The 21,480-nt window shown below is 48.1% G+C and overlaps 1 protein-coding gene across 1 annotated transcript in view; it reads right to left on the reverse strand.

The window, feature by feature from the left end:
• Window positions 1-19,423, reverse strand: part of RAB5B (RAB5B, member RAS oncogene family) — a 62,197-nt gene extending 42,774 nt beyond the window's left edge. Inside the window, exon 1 of the mRNA XM_077297571.1 lies at window positions 19,288-19,423. The gene's annotated coding sequence lies outside the window, so the exon portion shown is untranslated. The remainder of the gene's footprint in view (window positions 1-19,287) is intronic.
• Between the last annotated feature and the right edge of the window lie 2,057 nt (window positions 19,424-21,480).

Below are 21,480 nucleotides of genomic sequence, written 5' to 3' on the forward strand. Positions count from 1 at the left end.
AAAATCCCCTTTAGGCCACATTCACAAGTTCAGTATTTGGTCTGTATTTTACCTCAGTATTTGTAAGGCAAAACCAGGAGTGGGTGATAAATACAGAAGAGGTGACGGGTTTCTATTATACTTTTCCTCTGATAAGCCAAAATCAGGAGTGGAACCACTGAGGTAAAATCCTGACTAAATACTGACCGTGTGAATGTGGCCTAGTACAACTCAAACCCCTTGGAGAAGAAAAGTCTGGATGGAGCGGCCGTACATGACGTGCAGTTTTGCTCTGTACAGCTCCAGGGAAGAGACGGATGTTAGGCAATAGTGTGGAGCGGATTCTCACATCTAACAATTTGCAGATTTCTGTTGGAAAAAGTGAAGGTTGCAGTCTGATTTATTGCTATACACAACCCACTTCACTTTTCCTTTACAAGATTTGGATAAACTTTGCACATTGCTTGATGCATAACTGCAAAACCAACACCAGGACTGGGATTATCCCCCAATCAGACATACCCCTCATTTTAGAGCCAGGCGCGCATGATGGACACTTAAATAATTCCCTCACCAGTGCCAAAAAATACAACAACAAAGAACAATTGGAAAAGTTAATCCTTCTTGTCCTGTGACTGATGCAGGTGGACATCACATGGCTGGGATATTTTATTCCCATAAAGCTGCATTTTGTGACAATCAGTATATAAGCAGCCAACCTGACCGTGCCTCCAGAAGCCGGGTTCACATGGACGGTTAGCCGAGATTGTCATAGACTTTCTGTATTCTGCAACCAGATGTTAGTTACATGGGTTGTCTCCTAAGAAACATTTATGGAAAATCCACAGGCTATTCCAGAAACATCTAAGGGTTTGTTCACATGCTGCATTTTTGTCATGGAAAAAAAACCTCAACGTTGTACAGTACCAGCAGAGTGAATGAGATTTCTGAAACCGAATAGATCCTAGTAATAATGAGTGCAAAAAAAAACCCTGCAGCAAAAACAGTGTGTGACTAAGCCCATATAAATTCAGGTCTCCTCTCTGGGATAAGATCTACTGGTTTCCGGAACGAGTGTTCCCTGATTCACCTTTCTGACTTGTGTCAACTGCAGTGACCGGACAGGTGGACGTTTGCGAATATAACAATTTGCATACAGTCACAACGTGATCAATACCAATACTTTATGGGTAATTAAAATAAGCAGATGAATAAGCGGCCACTGATCAGGAATTCTTCTGAATCATTGCTCATCAGATTGCCGTACATATCAGCGGTGTAAAAGGGCTTTAAGGGCATGTTCACATGTAGATTCTGTTTATGTGGATTTTTTTCTTTCTATAATGTACCTGTTCAAAAACTACAATCAATACAATAAACTTAGAGTCCCCCCCAAGCTTCAACGGCTCAAAAATTGCTTAAAAAAAAATAAAAACACCATGTACACTAGAGGCGTTATTTCTCACTGAAAGCAATAAGGCGCTTATTAAAAGGGTATTTTAAGCAATTTTTTAATGTGGATTTTGGAGAAGAACTGGGGCCAGAACCCATGTAAGAAACTCCATCTATACACATGGTAAGAGCTGCTGTCTGTGGGAAATGTGTGGATGATGTAGAAATGCAGACTGGAGTTGGAAGGAACGTAACACAAGACAATAAAACCAGAGTGATGCTATATAACCCCCCAGAGCGATGCCCCAATTATTGTATTATCTCACACTTAATGAGGACCAGGATTAGGGTACCGTCACACAGTGCCATTTTCATCGCTACGACGGCACGATTCGTGACGTTGCAGCGTCGTATAAGTATCGCTTCAGCGTCGTATACTGCGGTCACACGTTGCAATACACGGCGCTGGAGCGATAATTTCATGACGTATTTGCGATGTAGAAGCCGTTGGTTACTGTGCGCACATCGTATACAACCTGTGTCACACAATGCAATCATGCCGCCACAGCGGGACACTAGACGACGAAAGAAAGTTTCAAACGATCTGCTACGACGTACGATTCTCAGCGGGGATCCGGATCGCAGTAGCGTGTCAGACACAGCGATATCGTAAATGCATCGCTGGAACGTCACGAATCGTGCCGTCGTAGCGATCAAAATTGCACTGTGTGACGGTACCCTAAGTGGAGGTGTGACATCACACAACACAGAATTAATCATCCTTCATCAAGTTGCAGCCAGACTAAGGCTATGAGCGCAGCCGCCGAGTCCTCCTGGGTGAAGCCGCTTCAGGAAAACGCCAGCGGTATCGCTGACATTGCAGCTACGGCTCTGCCACCAGCGTCTGTTACTCCATACTGTGAAATATAGAGAGCGGCCGGCTCTGAGCTGAAGCTGCACAAGATGAGCAGGTCACTTCTTTTAACCACTTCCAGGTTTCGACACTGTTCATTTTATGGAGCGCTTTTTCAGGTGGACTGTGGGTGGAATCTGCTTTAAAAAAAGACTATGTTTGCAAATAGAAATACGCCATGTGCACACTTTTTTTTTTTTGTCAAATTTTCCAGTGAAAATCTCTTCAGGAAAAGGTCCGTCTTTGAATTGTGTTTAAGTGTTTTTGTTTTTTTTCCCATTAAAGCATCTTTACAGCCTTTTGATTGCACAGTGCCTAGTTTGGAGCAGATTCCATCAGAGCTACCTCAAAAGTGACATGCACCTTTTTTTTCCCCTGGCAGATGTTTTTCAAAGCCTGAAGTGGAAAACATAATGCCCAAAAGACGGAATATATGAACAATAATGTGGTTTTACAAAATAAATGAACAACAAGCCTTTTGACAGATTTTGAACCCATTTTTCAGGCTTTTGTTTTTTTATTCTTCCTCATGCACATACCCCTACGACCCTGTTTGCCCTTACCTGTAAAGTTACAGATACGCCCGAAGCGCCGATACACGGTACTTGGCAAACATTCTTTGATTTGGCATCTATATGTGAAAAATTATTCCCTTAAATGTACTAGAAAGCACAGACTAGACATTTTTATTGAAACTAAGCGATGAGTGAGCTATAACCTATAGTATTTATAATGAAGCTGATTCAGCTTGTGAAATCCTAAGCGATCAGCAGTTTTAGCTGAGGAAGTTGTAGCCAATCGTAGGTTCCCCTAAAAAGGCCACAGCAGGGAAAGTGCAGCATTACATGGATATTACTCGTATAAGTGCACCAGCTGGATGCAAGATGCTGATGATTATCCAATCTCCATTCTAGTTCATAGAGGGAGTCCTCCTTAAGGAAAATGGATTATAAAGAATGATGGTCTCAATATTGAAGAATGCCCCTTTAATATGTTCTCCCCGATTAGTGTATGGGACATTCATTCCTGCACAGTCTCCTGACTGCTGCAGCCAATCACTGACCTCAGCGGTCACCTTTTGTACATGTAAACATTACTGCGGAGGTCCGCTGACTTATGAACAGAATGTAATCACTCCCCATACCAGAAAATAAAGGTTTTTTTTTTTTTTAAATGCCATTCCCTACTGTTTGCCACCTCGAAAATCTCGAACAACCCTTTCAAGTTAACGTTGCAAACCATGGGATAAATGCATCTATTTAAGGCTACTTTCACACTAGCGTCGCTTGCTGTACGTCGCAATGCGTCGTTTTGTAGAAAACACGCATCCTGCAAAGTTGACCGCAGGATGCGTTTTTTCTCCATAGACTTGCATTAGTGACGCATTGCGACGTATGGCCACACGTCGCATCCGTCGTGCGACAGATGCGTCGTGTTTTGGCGGACCGTCGGCACAAAAAACGTTACATGTAAAGTTTTTTTATGCGTCGTGTCCTCCGCCCCCACCTCCGCGGACATTACAATGGGGCAACGGATGCGTTGAAAAACGGCATCCGCTGCCCCCATTGTGCTACTTAACACACTGTCCGTTGGTACGTCGCGCCGATGGTTTGCGACGGCCCGTACCGACGGACTAGTGTGAAAGTAGCCTTAACCCCTTTACCCCCAAGGGTGGTTTGCACGTTAATGACCGGGCCAAATTTTACAATTCTGACCACTGTCCCTTTATGAGGTTATAACTCTGGAACGCTTCAACGGATCCCGGTGATTCTGACATTGTTTTCTCGTGACATATCGTACTTCATGATAGTGGTAAAATTTCTTTGATATTACCTGCGTTTATTTGTGAAAAAAATGGAAATTTGGCGAAAATTTTGAAAATTTCGCAATTTTCCAACTTTGAATTTTTATGCCCTTAAATCACAGAGATATGTCACGCAAAATACTTAATAAGCAAGATTTCCCACGTCTACTTTACATCAGCACAATTTTGGAACCAACATTTTTTTTTTTGTTAGGGAGTTATAAGGGTTAAAAGTTGACCAGAAATTTCTCATTTTTACAACACCATTTTTTTTTTTAGGGACCACATCTCATTTGAAGTCATTTTGAGGGGTCTATGTGATAGAAAATACCCAAGTGTGACACCATTCTAAAAACTGCACCCCTCAAGGTGCTCAAAACCACATTCAGGCCATGTGCACACGTTCAATATTTTACGCGTTTTTTTCGCTAAAAAAAAACGCTAACATATGCCTCCCATTATTTTCAGTGTATTCCGCATTTTTTGTGCAAATGTAGCCTTTTTTTCCGCGAAAACAATCGCATCGCGGAAAAAAAAGCAACATGTTCATTAAAATGCGGAATTGCAGGGGATTCCGCACACCTAGGAGTGCATTGATCTGCTTACTTCCCGCACGGTGCTGTGCACACCATGCGGGAAGTAAGCAGATTATGTGCGGTTGGTACCCAGGGTGGAGGAGAGGAGACTCTCCTCCACGGACTGGGCACCATATAATTGGTAAAAAAAAAAGAATTAAAATAAAAAATAGTCCTATACTCACCTTCGATGTCTTCCCGCCTCTCAGCTGCATGCTGCCGCTTCGGTTTCTAAAGCTGGTGTGCGGTGAAGGACCTGCGATGATGTCGCGGTCTTGTGATTGGTCGAGACCGGTCATGTGACCGCTCACGTGACTGCGACGTCATGGAAGGTCCTGAACCACAACGGCATCTATAGGAACGGACGCCTGCAGGTGAGTATAACCATTTTTTTTTATTTTTTTTAAACATTCTATCTTTTACTATAGATGCTGCATAGGCTGCATCTATAGTAAAAAGTTGGTCACACTTGTCAAACGCTATGTTTGACAAGTGTGACCAACCTGTCAGTCAGTTTTCCAAGCGATGCTACAGATCGCTTGGAAAACTTTAGCATTCAGCAAGCTAATTACGCTTGCAGAATGCTAAAAAAACGCGAAAAAAAAAAGCAAAAAAAAATGCGGATTTCTTGCAGAAAATTTCCGGTTTTCTTCAGGAAATTTCTGCAAGAAATCCGGACGTGTGCACATACCCTCAAGAAGTTTATTAACCCTTCAGGTGTTTCACAGGAATTTTTAGAATGTTTAAATAAAAATGAACATTTAACTTTTTTTCACACAAAATTTATTTCAGCTCCAATTTGTTTTACTTTACCAAGGGTAACAGGAGAAAATGAACCCCAAAAGTTGTTGTGCAATTTGTCCTGAGTACGCTGATACCCCATATGTGGGGGTAAACCACTGTTTGGGCGCATGGCAGAGCTCGGAAGGAAAGGAGCGCCATTTTACTTTTCAATGCAAAATTGACTGGAATTGAGATCGGACGCCATGTTGCGTTTGGAGAGCCCCTGATGTGCCTAAACATTGAAACCCCCCACAAGTGACACCATTTTGGAAAGTAGACCCCTTAAGGAACTTATCTAGATGTGTGGTGAGCACTTTGACCCACCAGGTGCTTCACAGAAGTTTATAATGCAGAGCCGTAAAAATAAAAAATCATATTTTTTTCACAAAAATGATCTTTTCGCCCCCAATTTTTTTATTTTCCCAAGGGTAAGAGAAGAAATTGGACCGCAAAAGTTGTTGTGCAATTTGTCCTGAGTACGCCGATACCCCATATGTGGGGGTAAACCACTGTTTGGGCGCATAGCAGAGCTCGGAAGCGAAGGAGCGCCATTTTACTTTTCAATGCAAAATTGACTGGAATTGAGATGGGACACCATGTCGCGTTTGGAAAGCCCCTGATGTGCCTAAACATTAAAACCCCCCACAAGTGACCCCATATTGGAAAGTAGACCCCCTAAGGAACTTATCTAGATGTGTTGTGAGATCTTTGAACCCCCAAGTGTTTCACTACAGTTTGTAACGCAGAGCCGTGAAAATATAAATTCTTTTTTTTTTCTTCATTTTTTTTTTTCACAGAAATGATTTTTTAGCCCCCAGTTTTGTATTTTCCCAAGGGTAACAGGAGAAATTGGACCCCAAAAGTTGTTGTCCAATTTGTCCTGAGTACGCCGATACCCCATATGTTGGGGTAAACCCCGGTTTGGGCGCACGGGAGAGCTCGGAAGGGAAGGAGCACTGTTTTACTTTTTCAACGCAGAATTGGCTGGAATTGAGATCAGACGCCACGTCGCGTTTGGAGAGCCCCTGATGTGCGTGAACAGTGGAAACCCCCCAATTCTACCTGAAACCCTAATCCAAACACACCCCTAACCCTAGTCCCAACGGTAACCCTAACCATGCCCCTAACCCTGACACACCCCTAACTCTAATCCCAACCCTAATCCCAAACGTAAATGTAATCCCAACCCTAACCCTAACTTTAGCCCCAACCCTAACTTTAGCTCCAACCCTAGCCTCAACCCTAACCCTAGCCCTAACCCTAGCCCAAACCCTAATGGGAAAATGGAAATAAATACATTTTTTTAATTTTATTATTTTTCCCTAACTAAGGGGGTGATGAAGGGGGGTTTGATTTACTTTTATAGCGGATTTTTATGATTGGCAGCTGTCACACACTAAAAGACGCTTTTTATAGCAAAAAAGTTTTTGCGTCTCATCATTTTGAGACCTATAATTTTTCCATATTTTGGTCCACAGAGTCATGTGAGGTCTTGTTTTTTGCGGGACGAGTTGACGTTTTTATTGGTAACATTCTCGGACAAGTGACAGTTTTTGATCGCTTTTTATTCCGATTTTTGTGAGGCAGAATGACCAAAAACCAGCTATTCATGAATTTCTTTTGGGGGAGGCGTTTATACCGTTCCACGTTTGGTAAAATTGATAAAGCAATTTTATTCTTCGGGTCAGTACGATTACAGCGATATCTCATTTATATCATTTTTTTATGTTTTGTCGCTTTTATACGATAAAAGCTATTTTATAGAAAAAATAATTATTTTGGCATCGCTTTATTCTGAGGACTATAACTTTTGTATTGTTTTGCTTATGATGCTGTATGGCACCTCCTTTTTTGCGGGACAAGATGACGTTTTCAGCGGTACCATGGTTATTTATATCCGTCTTTTTGATCGCATGTTATTCCACTTTATGTTTGGCGGTATGATAATAAAGCGTTGTTTTTTTCTTTTTTTTTCTTACGGTGTTCACTGAAGGGGTTAGCTAGTGGGACAGTTCTATAGGTTGGGTCGTTACGGACGCGGCGATACTAAATATGTGTACTTTTATTGTTTTTTTTTTATTTAGATAAAGAAATATATTTATGGGAATAATATTTTTTATTTTTTTCTTTATTTAGGAATTATTATTTTTTTTTTTTTTTTACACATGTGGATTTTTTTTTTTTTTTTTTTTTTTTTTACTTTTTTACTTTGTCCCAGGGGGGGGACATCACAGATCGCTAATCTGACAGTTTGCACAGCACTCTATCAGATCAGCGATCTGACTTACAGCGCTGCAGGCTTACCAGCGCCTGCTCTGGACCCGGAAGTAATCCCTGCAGAACCCGGATGCAGCCCCGTGGCCATTTTGGATCCGAGGCCTGCAGGGATAGGAGGTAAGAGACGCTCGGAGCAACGCGATCACATCGCGTTGCTTCGGGGGTCTCAGGGAGGCCCGCAGGGAGCCCCCTCCCTGCGCGATGCTTCCCTATACCGCCGGAACACTGTGATCATGTTTGATCGCAGTGTGCCGGAGGTTAATGTGCCGGGGGCGGTCTGTGACCGCTCCTGGCACATAGTGCCGGATGTCAGCTGCGATAGTCAGCTGACACCCAGCCGGCTCCCCCCGTGAGCGCGGCCGATCGCGCTCAACGTACTATCCCGTCGGTGGTCATACAGGCCCACCCCACCTCGACGGGATAGTACGTCCGATGTCATAAAGGGTGTTAAAGCTTCTGCACCAGAATAACTTCTGCTATCAGGAGATAAAATGTTAATGAATAAATAAAATAATTTGACATTTCTGGACCTTGTTTCTATGAATGTGAGCGAAGTGCCATGAAGTGTATTATGAATAAGCTATTCCAGCAGTAAATCAGCCAAAATAAATGACTAAAAAAAACAGCCAAGAATAAGCACAAAACAATGAAAAGACTCCCGGACATAACATATCCATGGCACTGAGGTATAAGCCCATCATGCATGGTCCAGAGCACAGGAACGCAAGGCTTGGAAAAAATAAATCTTCACCCGGCCTGGCACTGAATTTAAGAAGTCTTCCAGATTTATTAATCATTACGCAACGGTCCCGATTCACCAGAATTCTGATATAAAATTATTTGAAAGGTCACAATTTTTGTGCAACAAATAGTTCTGCAACAATGTTTGTAGCCTTTGGCATTTTTGTGCCACCAACTTTTTGAAAAGTGGAGAGAGCTTCGAAGGTCGGGAATGAGCTGCACACCAAATTCATTAAAGGGGTATTCTCAAGCTGTCTCTTGATCAGTTCAGAACAAAACAGTCTCCATACAGTCTCCTTACTTCATGGTTTCCAGCAGGGTGAGCTCTCCTCCTTTAGGGTATGTTGCACACGTCAGGATTTCTTGCAGAAAATTTCCTGACAAAAAAACGGACATTTCTGCCAGAAATCCGCATGCGTTTTTTGGCATTTTTCATGCGTTTTTGACGCTTTTTTGTGCGTTTTTTCCAAATGCATCGAATTGCGGGGAAAACGCGGAAAATACGCAAAATTAATGAACATGCTATTTTTACTGCAATGCGTTTTTTTCACGGAAAAAAACGCACCATGTGCACAAAACATGCAGAATGCATTCTAAATGGAACTCTCAGCCAGGTACTAGAGGCCGGGCTCCATGGAAACCAACTGTACACTATAATAGATAAAAGCTCTGATTGCAGGAGAATGTCAGCAGCTAGAAAGAGCAAGTCAACTACAAACTTGGTTATTTTCATGTTGTGCTCGATCCGGAGGAAAATAATCAGACATGTGAATAGCCCCATTGAATAACATTGGTCTGAGTGAGATCTGATGTTGGATCTCACTCAATCCAAAAATATGGTCATCTGCACAAGCCCGAACGGTCATTTCAGCAGAAAGTCTCTGTCAGCCTCTAGCTCATCCCCCTCCATAGAACTTCATAAGCACCAACTGCCAACTAGCTCAATAATGGGAAAGTCTATGCTCACTGAAGACAGGTTTTACCACAGAATAGAGAGTTTACAGAATGACAGATCAGTGCTAGAGGAGAAAGAAGCACGTTTCTCTAATAAGACATATTACAAAGTTGCTTATTTTCATATGTACTATTGAATAGAAAAAAAATTAAATGATGATCGATTTGTAAATAGGGGTACAGGAATGGCAGGACCACTGCTCGATATGTAGGGATCTCAAAAATGGGACCTAACCTCAAGAGGTACAGCGTATCATGGGGAGCTGTTATTCCATCCCAGTCATTCTCCTATCCATCCTTCCTTCTCCCTTGAACTCAGTCTTTTCATTATCCCTCTAATGTCATCTTGTAGAAAGTGCACTGCTCGGTCATTAAGGTACCGTCACACTCAGCGACGCTGCAGCGATATAGACAACGAGCCGATCGCTGGAGCGTCGCTGTATAGGTCGCTGTAGAGATGTCAAACACAGCAGCTCCAGAACGATGCAGGAGCGATCCTGTGACGTAACGGTGACTCACTTATCGTTCTCACAGGTCGTTAGCTCCATGTAAAACATTGCTGGCATCGTTGCTTTTGATGTCAAACATGACGATACACACCGACCTGACGACCAAATAAAGTTCCGGACTTCTAGCTCCGACCAGCGATATCACAGCGGGATCCAGATCGCTGCTGCGTGTCAAACACAACGAGATCGCTATCCAGGACGCTGCAACGTCACGGATTGTTGTCGTTCTTGTTGTAAAGTTGTTGAGTGTGAAGGTACCTTTAGAGAGGACAGGAAGGACAGTGATACCATCTGCAAACCCGACCAGGATTCAGATTACAGAGAGGACAAAATGATTGTTCTGTGGTTTTTCAACAGAAAAAAGAACTATTCTTATCAGTAGTTTGGAGGAAACCTTATCATTACATACTGTCTGTGAAAGGACTGTTGGGGCACGGGCTGCCCATCTCCTGGGGTTTGCCAGCCCTGTGATAGAATTTGTACCATTCATAGTTTGCTTAAACGCATTAAAAGTGTAATTAAGATATACAAAACTGGGCTCTCCCTGACAGTCTGAGAAGTCCTCACTACACAGGCATCTCAGTTACTAGGTTCCCACACTCACCACTAACTAGCCAACAAGGTCACGTGGTGTCTAGGAGCTCTAGAAGGGCACACCCGGGTACAGGAAGGCACAGTGCACATGGCGTCTTAGGCCCCGCTGCACCAGCTGAAGCTTGTGTTTCCCTGAAGCAGCTTCACCGGAGGTTTTGGTCATCGTTCTTGACTGGGGTCCTTTGCTGGGGTCTTTTACTCTTTACAAAACAACCAAATAATCAGGGGAGAAGACGGAACAAGACAAGAGCAAAACGGCTCACAAGTCCTCAAAAATAAACGATGTTACCCAGTACTCAGCAGCACCCGGTCTATATAGCGGCCTCCTATCCGCCACCTGTTGCTATATTCAGCACCCATGTTTCCATACTGGGTGCTCTGACTTCCTAATACAAAAAAGCGTCTACCTAAAATTGTGCCTGTTTTTTACAATGGCCTCCCAACTCTCCCAAAGTTGGTGGGGCTGGGGCGACCGCCGCTTGTCAAATTCTGGGCCACGAACCTTAGTCCAGCAGGAACTGGAGTAGGATTTGTGAGAGGTGCGCGCTAGTGATGAGCGAATGTGTTCGGATAATGTGTTGTTACCGGAGCATGCTCGAGTCCCTGCGGCTGCATGATTAGCGACTGTTAGACAGCCGCAACACATGAGGGGATTGCCGATTTGTTTGGCTGACATCCAGCTCCCCTCCCCCGCGGAACTGCTGTGTCCCCTGTGGCTGGATATAGTTAGTGTACAGAGCCAGGACGACCGGTGGCTGCAGATTTGCTCTTCATTTCAGTAAGAGCTCAGCAAGACTGTGAAGTGTGAATAAACCCTAAATGCACCGAGCCACCTCTTTGGTGACAGCAACTACATTTCCCATCATGCTCAGCTGCCAGGTAGTTCAGCAGTTATCAGTCCTAGTGCACATTAGTTATGTGCTATATAACACTGCAATCACTGAGCTACTGGCTTTATCTCTGCAGATGTTATAAAGCCGAATGCCCAGGTATATAGTGTCAGTCTGCTGGAGACAGGGATGCGGCCCCCCCCGGCTGGAGACAGGGATGCGGCCCCCCCCGGCTGGAGACAGGGATGCGGCCCCCCCCGGCTGGAGACAGGGATGCGGCCCCCCCCGGCTGGAGACAGGGATGCGGCCCCCCCCGGCTGGAGACAGGGATGCGGCACCCCCCGGCTGGAGACAGGGATGCGGCCCCCCCCGGCTGGAGACAGGGATGCGGCCCCCCGCCCCCCCCCCCCCGGCTGGAGACAGGGATGCGGCCCCCCCGGCTGGAGACAGGGATGCGGTACGCTGATACCCCATATGTGGGGGTAAACCACTGTTTGGGCGCATGGCAGAGCTCGGAAGGAAAGGAGCGCCATTTTACTTTTCAATGCAAAATTGACTGGAATTGAGATCGGACGCCATGTTGCGTTTGGAGAGCCCCTGATGTGCCTAAACATTGAAACCCCCCACAAGTGACACCATTTTGGAAAGTAGACCCCTTAAGGAACTTATCTAGATGTGTGGTGAGCACTTTGACCCACCAGGTGCTTCACAGAAGTTTATAATGCAGAGCCGTAAAAATAAAAAATCATATTTTTTTCACAAAAATGATCTTTTCGCCCCCAATTTTTTTATTTTCCCAAGGGTAAGAGAAGAAATTGGACCGCAAAAGTTGTTGTGCAATTTGTCCTGAGTACGCCGATACCCCATATGTGGGGGTAAACCACTGTTTAGGCGCATAGCAGAGCTCGGAAGCGAAGGAGCGCCATTTTACTTTTCAATGCAAAATTGACTGGAATTGAGATGGGACACCATGTCGCGTTTGGAAAGCCCCTGATGTGCCTAAACATTAAAACCCCCCACAAGTGACCCCATATTGGAAAGTAGACCCCCTAAGGAACTTATCTAGATGTGTTGTGAGATCTTTGAACCCCCAAGTGTTTAACTACAGTTTGTAACGCAGAGCCGTGAAAATATAAATTCTTTTTTTTTTCTTCATTTTTTTTTTTTTTCACAGAAATGATTTTTTAGCCCCCAGTTTTGTATTTTCCCAAGGGTAACCGGAGAAATTGGACCCCAAAAGTTGTTGTCCAATTTGTCCTGAGTACGCCGATACCCCATATGTTGGGGTAAACCCCGGTTTGGGCGCACGGGAGAGCTCGGAAGGGAAGGAGCACTGTTTTACTTTTTCAACGCAGAATTGGCTGGAATTGAGATCAGACGCCACGTCGCGTTTGGAGAGCCCCTGATGTGCGTGAACAGTGGAAACTCCCCAATTCTACCTGAAACCCTAATCCAAACACACCCCTAACCCTAGTCCCAACGGTAACCCTAACCATGCCCCTAACCCTGACACACCCCTAACTCTAATCCCAACCCTAATCCCAAACGTAAATGTAATCCCAACCCTAACTTTAGCCCCAACCCTAACCCTAACTTTAGCCCCAACCCTAACTTTAGCTCCAACCCTAGCCTCAACCCTAACCCTAGCCCTAACCCTAGCCCTAACCCTAATGGGAAAATGGAAATAAATACATTTTTTTAATTTTATTATTTTTCCCTAACTAAGGGGGTGATGAAGGGGGGTTTGATTTACTTTTATAGCGGATTTTTATGATTGGCAGCTGTCACACACTAAAAGACGCTTTTTATAGCAAAAAAGTTTTTGCGTCTCATCATTTTGAGACCTATAATTTTTCCATATTTTGGTCCACAGAGTCATGTGAGGTCTTGTTTTTTGCGGGACGAGTTGACGTTTTTATTGGTAACATTCTCGGACAAGTGACAGTTTTTGATCGCTTTTTATTCCGATTTTTGTGAGGCAGAATGACCAAAAACCAGCTATTCATGAATTTCTTTTGGGGGAGGCGTTTATACCGTTCCACGTTTGGTAAAATTGATAAAGCAATTTTATTCTTCGGGTCAGTACGATTACAGCGATATCTCATTTATATCATTTTTTTATGTTTTGTCGCTTTTATACGATAAAAGCTATTTTATAGAAAAAATAATTATTTTGGCATCGCTTTATTCTGAGGACTATAACTTTTGTATTGTTTTGCTTATGATGCTGTATGGCAGCTTGTTTTTTGCGGGACAAGATGACGTTTTCAGCGGTACCATGGTTATTTATATCCGTCTTTTTGATCGCATGTTATTCCACTTTATGTTTGGCGGTATGATAATAAAGCGTTGTTTTTTGCTTTTTTTTTCTTACGGTGTTCACTGAAGGGGTTAGCTAGTGGGACAGTTCTATAGGTTGGGTCGTTACGGACGCGGCGATACTAAATATGTGTACTTTTATTGTTTTTTTTTTTATTTAGATAAAGAAATATATTTATGGGAATAATATTTTTTATTTTTTTCTTTATTTAGGAATTATTATTTATTTTTTTTACACATGTGGATTTTTTTTTTTTTTTTTAACTTTTTTACTTTGTCCCAGGGGGGGACATCACAGATCGCTAATCTGACAGTTTGCACAGCACTCTATCAGATCAGCGATCTGACTTACAGCGCTGCAGGCTTACCAGCGCCTGCTCTGGACCCGGAAGTAATCCCTGCAGAACCCGGATGCAGCCCCGTGGCCATTTTGGATCCGAGGCCTGCAGGGATAGGAGGTAAGAGACGCTCGGAGCAACGCGATCACATCGCGTTGCTTCGGGGGTCTCAGGGAGGCCCGCAGGGAGCCCCCTCCCTGCGCGATGCTTCCCTATACCGCCGGAACACTGTGATCATGTTTGATCGCAGTGTGCCGGAGGTTAATGTGCCGGGGGCGGTCTGTGACCGCTCCTGGCACATAGTGCCGGATGTCAGCTGCGATAGTCAGCTGACACCCAGCCGGCTCCCCCCGTGAGCGCGGCCGATCACGCTCAACGTACTATCCCGTCGGTGGTCATACAGGCCCACCCCACCTCGACGGGATAGTACGTCCGATGTCATAAAGGGTGTTAAAGCTTCTGCACCAGAATAACTTCTGCTATCAGGAGATAAAATGTTAATGAATAAATAAAATAATTTGACATTTCTGGACCTTGTTTCTATGAATGTGAGCGAAGTGCCATGAAGTGTATTATGAATAAGCTATTCCAGCAGTAAATCAGCCAAAATAAATGACTAAAAAAAACAGCCAAGAATAAGCACAAAACAATGAAAAGACTCCCGGACATAACATATCCATGGCACTGAGGTATAAGCCCATCATGCATGGTCCAGAGCACAGGAACGCAAGGCTTGGAAAAAATAAATCTTCACCCGGCCTGGCACTGAATTTAAGAAGTCTTCCAGATTTATTAATCATTACGCAACGGTCCCGATTCACCAGAATTCTGATATAAAATTATTTGAAAGGTCACAATTTTTGTGCAACAAATAGTTCTGCAACAATGTTTGTAGCCTTTGGCATTTTTGTGCCACCAACTTTTTGAAAAGTGGAGAGAGCTTCGAAGGTCGGGAATGAGCTGCACACCAAATTCATTAAAGGGGTATTCTCAAGCTGTCTCTTGATCAGTTCAGAACAAAACAGTCTCCATACAGTCTCCTTACTTCATGGTTTCCAGCAGGGTGAGCTCTCCTCCTTTAGGGTATGTTGCACACGTCAGGGTTTCTTGCAGAAAATTTCCTGACAAAAAAACGGACATTTCTGCCAGAAATCCGCATGCGTTTTTTTTGCATTTTTCATGCGTTTTTGACGCTTTTTTCAAATGCATCGAATTGCGGGGAAAACGCGGAAAATACGCAAAATTAATGAACATGCTATTTTTACCGTGAAAAAAACGCACCATGTGCACAAAACATGCAGAATGCATTCTAAATGGAACTCTCAGCCAGGTACTAGAGGCCGGGCTCCATGGAAACCAACTGTACACTATAATAGATAAAAGCTCTGATTGCAGGAGAATGTCAGCAGCTAGAAAGAGCAAGTCAACTACAAACTTGGTTATTTTCATGTTGTGCTCGATCCGGAGGAAAATAATCAGACATGTGAATAGCCCCATTGAATAACATTGGTCTGAGTGAGATCTGATGTTGGATCTCACTCAATCCAAAAATATGGTCATCTGCACAAGCCCGAACGGTCATTTCAGCAGAAAGTCTCTGTCAGCCTCTAGCTCATCCCCCTCCATAGAACTTCATAAGCACCAACTGCCAACTAGCTCAATAATGGGAAAGTCTATGCTCACTGAAGACAGGTTTTACCACAGAATAGAGAGTTTACAGAATGACAGATCAGTGCTAGAGGAGAAAGAAGCACGTTTCTCTAATAAGACATATTACAAAGTTGCTTATTTTCATATGTACTATTGAATAGAAAAAAAATTAAATGATGATCGATTTGTAAATAGGGGTACAGGAATGGCAGGACCACTGCTCGATATGTAGGGATCTCAAAAATGGGACCTAACCTCAAGAGGTACAGCGTATCATGGGGAGCTGTTATTCCATCCCAGTCATTCTCCTATCCATCCTTCCTTCTCCCTGCACTCAGTCTTTTCATTATCCCTCTAATGTCATCTTGTAGAAAGTGCACTGCTCGGTCATTAAGGTACCGTCACACTCAGCGACGCTGCAGCGATATAGACAACGAGCCGATCGCTGGAGCGTCGCTGTTTAGGTCGCTGTAGAGATGTCAAACACAGCAGCTCCAGAACGATGCAGGAGCGATCCTGTGACGTAACGGTGACTCACTTATCGTTCTCACAGGTCGTTAGCTCCATGTAAAACATTGCTGGCATCGTTGCTTTTGATGTCAAACATGACGATACACACCGACCTGACGACCAAATAAAGTTCTGGACTTCTAGCTCCGACCAGCGATATCACAGCGGGATCCAGATCGCTGCTGCGTGTCAAACACAACGAGATCGCTATCCAGGACGCTGCAACGTCACGGATTGTTGTCGTTCTTGTTGTAAAGTTGTTGAGTGTGAAGGTACCTTTAGAGAGGACAGGAAGGACAGTGATACCATCTGCAAACCCGACCAGGATTCAGATTACAGAGAGGACAAAATGATTGTTCTGTGGTTTTTCAACAGAAAAAAGAACTATTCTTATCAGTAGTTTGGAGGAAACCTTATCATTACATACTGTCTGTGAAAGGACTGTTGGGGCACGGGCTGCCCATCTCCTGGGGTTTGCCAGCCCTGTGATAGAATTTGTACCATTCATAGTTTGCTTAAACGCATTAAAAGTGTAATTAAGATATACAAAACTGGGCTCTCCCTGACAGTCTGAGAAGTCCTCACTACACAGGCATCTCAGTTACTAGGTTCCCACACTCACCACTAACTAGCCAACAAGGTCACGTGGTGTCTAGGAGCTCTAGAAGGGCACACCCGGGTACAGGAAGGCACAGTGCACATGGCGTCTTAGGCCCCGCTGCACCAGCTGAAGCTTGTGTTTCCCTGAAGCAGCTTCACCGGAGGTTTTGGTCATCGTTCTTGACTGGGGTCCTTTGCTGGGGTCCTTTACTCTTTACAAAACAACCAAATAATCAGGGGAGAAGATGGAACAAGACAAGAGCAAAACGGCTCACAAGTCCTCAAAAATAAACGATGTTACCCAGTACTCAGCAGCACCCGGTCTATATAGCGGCCTCCTATCCGCCACCTGTTGCTATATTCATCACCCATGTTTCCATACTGGGTGCTCTGACTTCCTAATACAAAAAAGCGTCTACCTAAAATTGTGCCTGTTTTTTACAATGGCCTCCCAACTCTCCCAAAGTTGGTGGGGCTGGGGCGACCGCCGCTTGTCAAATTCTGGGCCACGAACCTTAGTCCAGCAGGAACTGGAGTAGGATTTGTGAGAGGTGCGCGCTAGTGATGAGCGAATGTGTTCGGATAATGTGTTGTTACCGGAGCATGCTCGAGTCCCTGCGGCTGCATGATTAGCAACTATTAGACAGCCGCAACACATGAGGGGATTGCCGATTTGTTTGGCTGACATCCAGCTCCCCTCCCCAGCGGAACCGCTGTGTCCCCTGTGGCTGGATATAGTTAGTGTACAGAGCCAGGACGACCGGTGGCTGCAGATTTGCTCTTCATTTCAGTAAGAGCTCAGCAAGACTGTGAAGTGTGAATAAACCCTAAATGCACCGAGCCACCTCTTTGGTGACAGCAACTACATTTCCCATCATGCTCAGCTGCCAGGTAGTTCAGCAGTTATCAGTCCTAGTGCACATTAGTTATGTGCTATATAACACTGCAATCACTGAGCTACTGGCTTTATCTCTGCAGATGTTATAAAGCCGAAAGCCCAGGTATATAGTGTCAGTCTGCTGGAGACAGGGATGCGGCCCCCCCCCGGCTGGAGACAGGGATGCGGCCCCCCCCGGCTGGAGACAGGGATGCGGCCCCCCCCGGCTGGAGACAGGGATGCGGCCCCCCCCGGCTGGAGACAGGGATGCGCCCCCCCCCGGCTGGAGACAGGGATGCGGCCCCCCCCCGGCTGGAGACAGGGATGCGGCCCCCCCCCGGCTGGAGACAGGGATGCGGCCCCCCCCCGGCTGGAGACAGGGATGCGGCCCCCCCCGGCTGGAGACAGGGATGCGGCCCCCCCCGGCTGGAGACAGGGATGCGGCCCCCCCCCGGCTGGAGACAGGGATGCGGCCCCCCCCCCCGGCTGGAGACAGGGATGCGGCCCCCCCCCGGCTGGAGACAGGGATGCGGCCCCCCCCCACGGCTGGAGACAGGGATGCGGCCCCCCCCCCCCAGCTGGAGACAGGGATGCGGCCCCCCCGGCTGGAGACAGGGATGCGGCCCCCCCCCCGGCTGGAGACAGGGATGCGGCCCCCCCCCGGCTGGAGACAGGGATGCGGCCCCCCCCCCCCGGCTGGAGACAGGGATGCGGCCCCCCCCCCCGGCTGGAGACAGGGATGCGGCCCCCCCCCCCCAGCTGGAGACAGGGATGCGGCCCCCCCCCCCCCAGCTGGAGACAGGGATGCGGCCCCCCCCCGGCTGGAGACAGGGATGCGGCCCCCCCCCCGGCTGGAGACAGGGATGCGGCCCCCCCAGCTGGAGACAGGGATGCGCGGCCCCCCCCCCCCGGCTGGAGACAGGGACGCGGCCCCCCCCCCCCCGGCTGGAGACAGGGACGCGGCCCCCCCCCCCCCCCCCGGCTGGAGACAGGGATGCGGCCCCCCCCCCCGGCTGGAGACAGGGATGCGGCCCCCCCAGCTGGAGACAGGGATGCGGCCCCCCCCCCCCCGGCTGGAGACAGGGACCCGGCCCCCAGCTAGAACAGAGGAGCCATCCATACACAGACCTGCAGACTGGGCTCATGTGTGGTGCTGATCACATGTATGAACACATCCATAGGCTCAGTCCATGGTAACACAGCGTTATCCAGGACTGAAAGCCGAAGACGTGGCACAATTTTTTAGCCAGCCCTCCGGTGGCTGTCCTACATGTGGGACCCTCACTGATCAGATGGGCACCCCAGACCCCTTTATGGGAAGCCAAGGTGCCAGCAATGGCTGCAGAAAGGGGAAACCAAAGAGGGGGACCGAAAGGGCAAGATGTAGGCACAGTTTGCACCGGCTGTGGCCGCACAGACAATAGTGGGTTGTTCCTGCTGAGGGTTGTAGTCCCCGGTGCAAGCAGTGTGCAGTCATCCCTGCCTTCCCAGGAGCGCAGGCTCAGCATGCACTGGACGTGCCCAGGACTCGGTCACAGCGTCACATCTACCCGGCTATGGTGGCATGTCCGGCAGGGCCTTGTGCTGAATGCTCTGCTCGTAAAGAAGCCACGGAAGAACCGACTCATCTGGCGGAAATTACCTTATCACGGAGGCGACCGAGTCCAAGACCCGAGGGTCACCGCTCCTGCTCCGCCCTGCCGAACGGGAGGTGTAGATTCCGGGGGCCTAAAGGACCTTCCTTGACATCACAGTCATGTGACCGGGATCAGATGACGTCATTGCACCATGTGACTGGTCGGGGCGGGGTTATAGAATAGTGACGACGACGAGACACTCAGTATTAGTAGAGTGAGTAGTTGGGATGCAGCGCTCTATGCCGGCGTCGGTGCGAGGTTGGGATGCAGCGCCCTATGCCGGCGTCGGTGCGAGGTTGGGATGCAGCGCTCTATGCCGGTGTCGGTGCGAGGTTGGGATGCAGCGCTCTATGCTGGTGTCGGTGCGAGGTTGGGATGCAGCGCCCTATGCCGGCGTCAGTGCGAGGTTGGGATGCAGCACTCTATGCCGGCGTCGGTGCGAGGTTGGGATGCAGCGCCCTATGCCGGCGTCAGTGCGAGGTTGGGATGCAGCACTCTATGCCGGCGTCGGTGCGAGGTTGGGATGCAGCACTCTATGCCGGCGTCGGTGCGAGGTTGGGATGCAGCACTCTATGCCGGCGTCGGTGCGAGGTTGGGATGCAGCGCCCTATGCCGGCGTCAGTGCGAGGTTGGGATGCAGCGCCCTATGCCGGCGTCAGTGCGAGGTTGGGATGCAGCACTCTATGCCGGCGTCGGTGCGAGGTTGGGATGCAGCGCCCTATGCCGGCGTCAGTGCGAGGTTGGGATGCAGCACTCTATGCCGGCGTCGGTGCGAGGTTGGGATGCAGCACTCTATGCCGGCGTCGGTGCGAGGTTGGGATGCAGCACTCTATGCCGGCGTCGGTGCGAGGTTGGGATGCAGCGCCCTATGCCGGCGTCAGTGCGAGGTTGGGATGCAGCGCCCTATGCCGGCGTCAGTGCGAGGTTGGGATGCAGCACTCTATGCCGGCGTCGGTGCGAGGTTGGGATGCAGCGCCCTATGCCGGCGTCAGTGCGAGGTTGGGATGCAGCACTCTATGCCGGCGTCGGTGCGAGGTTGGGATGCAGCACTCTATGCCGGCGTCAGTGCGAGGTTGGGATGCAGCACTCTATGCCGGCGTCGGTGCGAGGTTGGGATGCAGCGCCCTATGCCGGCGTCAGTGCGAGGTTGGGATGCAGCGCCCTATGCCGGCGTCGGTGCGAGGTTGGGATGCAGCGCCCTATGCCGGCGTCAGTGCGAGGTTGGGATGCAGCACTCTATGCCGGCGTTGGTGCGAGGTTGGGATGCAGCACTCTATGCCGGCGTCGGTGCGAGGTTGGGATGCAGCACTCTATGCCGGCGTCGGTGCGAGGTTGGGATGCAGCGCCCTATGCCGGCGTCAGTGCGAGGTTGGGATGCAGCGCTTTATGCCGGTGTTGGTGCGAGGTTGGGATGCAGCACTCTATACCGGTGTCGGTGCGAGGTTGGGATGCAGCACCCTATGTCGGTGCAAGGTTGGGATGCAGCGCCCTATGCTGGGCGTCGGTGCGAGATTGGGATGCAGCCCTCTATGCCGGCGTCGGTGCGAGGTTGGGATGCAGCACTCTATGCCGGCGTCGGTGCGAGGTTGGGATGCAGCACTCTATGCCGGCGTCGGTGCGAGGTTGGGATGCAGCACTCTATGCCGGCGTCGGTGCGAGGTTGGGATGCAGCGCTTTATGCCGGTGTTGGTGCGAGGTTGGGATGCAGCACCCTATGTCGGTGCGAGGTTGGGATGCAGCGCTCTATGCCGGCATCGGTGCGAGGTTGGGATGCAGCGCCCTATGCTGGGCGTCGGTGCGAGATTGGGATGCAGCCCTCTATGCCAGCGTCGGTGCGAGATTGGAATGCAGCCCTCTATGCCGGCGTCGGTGCGAGGTTGGGATGCAGCGCTCTATGCTGGCGTCGGTGCGAGGTTGGAATGCAGCGCTCTATGCCGGCGTCGGTGCGAGATTGGGATGCAGCGCTCTATTCCAGCGTCGGTGCAGGGTTGGGATGCAGCGCTCTATGCTGGTGTCGGTGTGAGGTTGGGATGCAGCGCTCTATGCCGGCGTCGGTGCGAGATTGGGATGCAGCGCTCTATTCCGGCGTCGGTGCAGGGTTGGGATGCAGCGCTCTATGCTGGTGTCGGTGTGAGGTTGGGATGCAGCGCTCTATGCCGGCGTCGGTGCGAGGTTGGGATGCAGCGCTCTATGCCGGT

Source organism: Ranitomeya variabilis, chromosome 3 (genome assembly GCF_051348905.1).
Source record: "Ranitomeya variabilis isolate aRanVar5 chromosome 3, aRanVar5.hap1, whole genome shotgun sequence".
Taxonomy (NCBI): Eukaryota; Metazoa; Chordata; class Amphibia; order Anura; family Dendrobatidae; genus Ranitomeya; species Ranitomeya variabilis.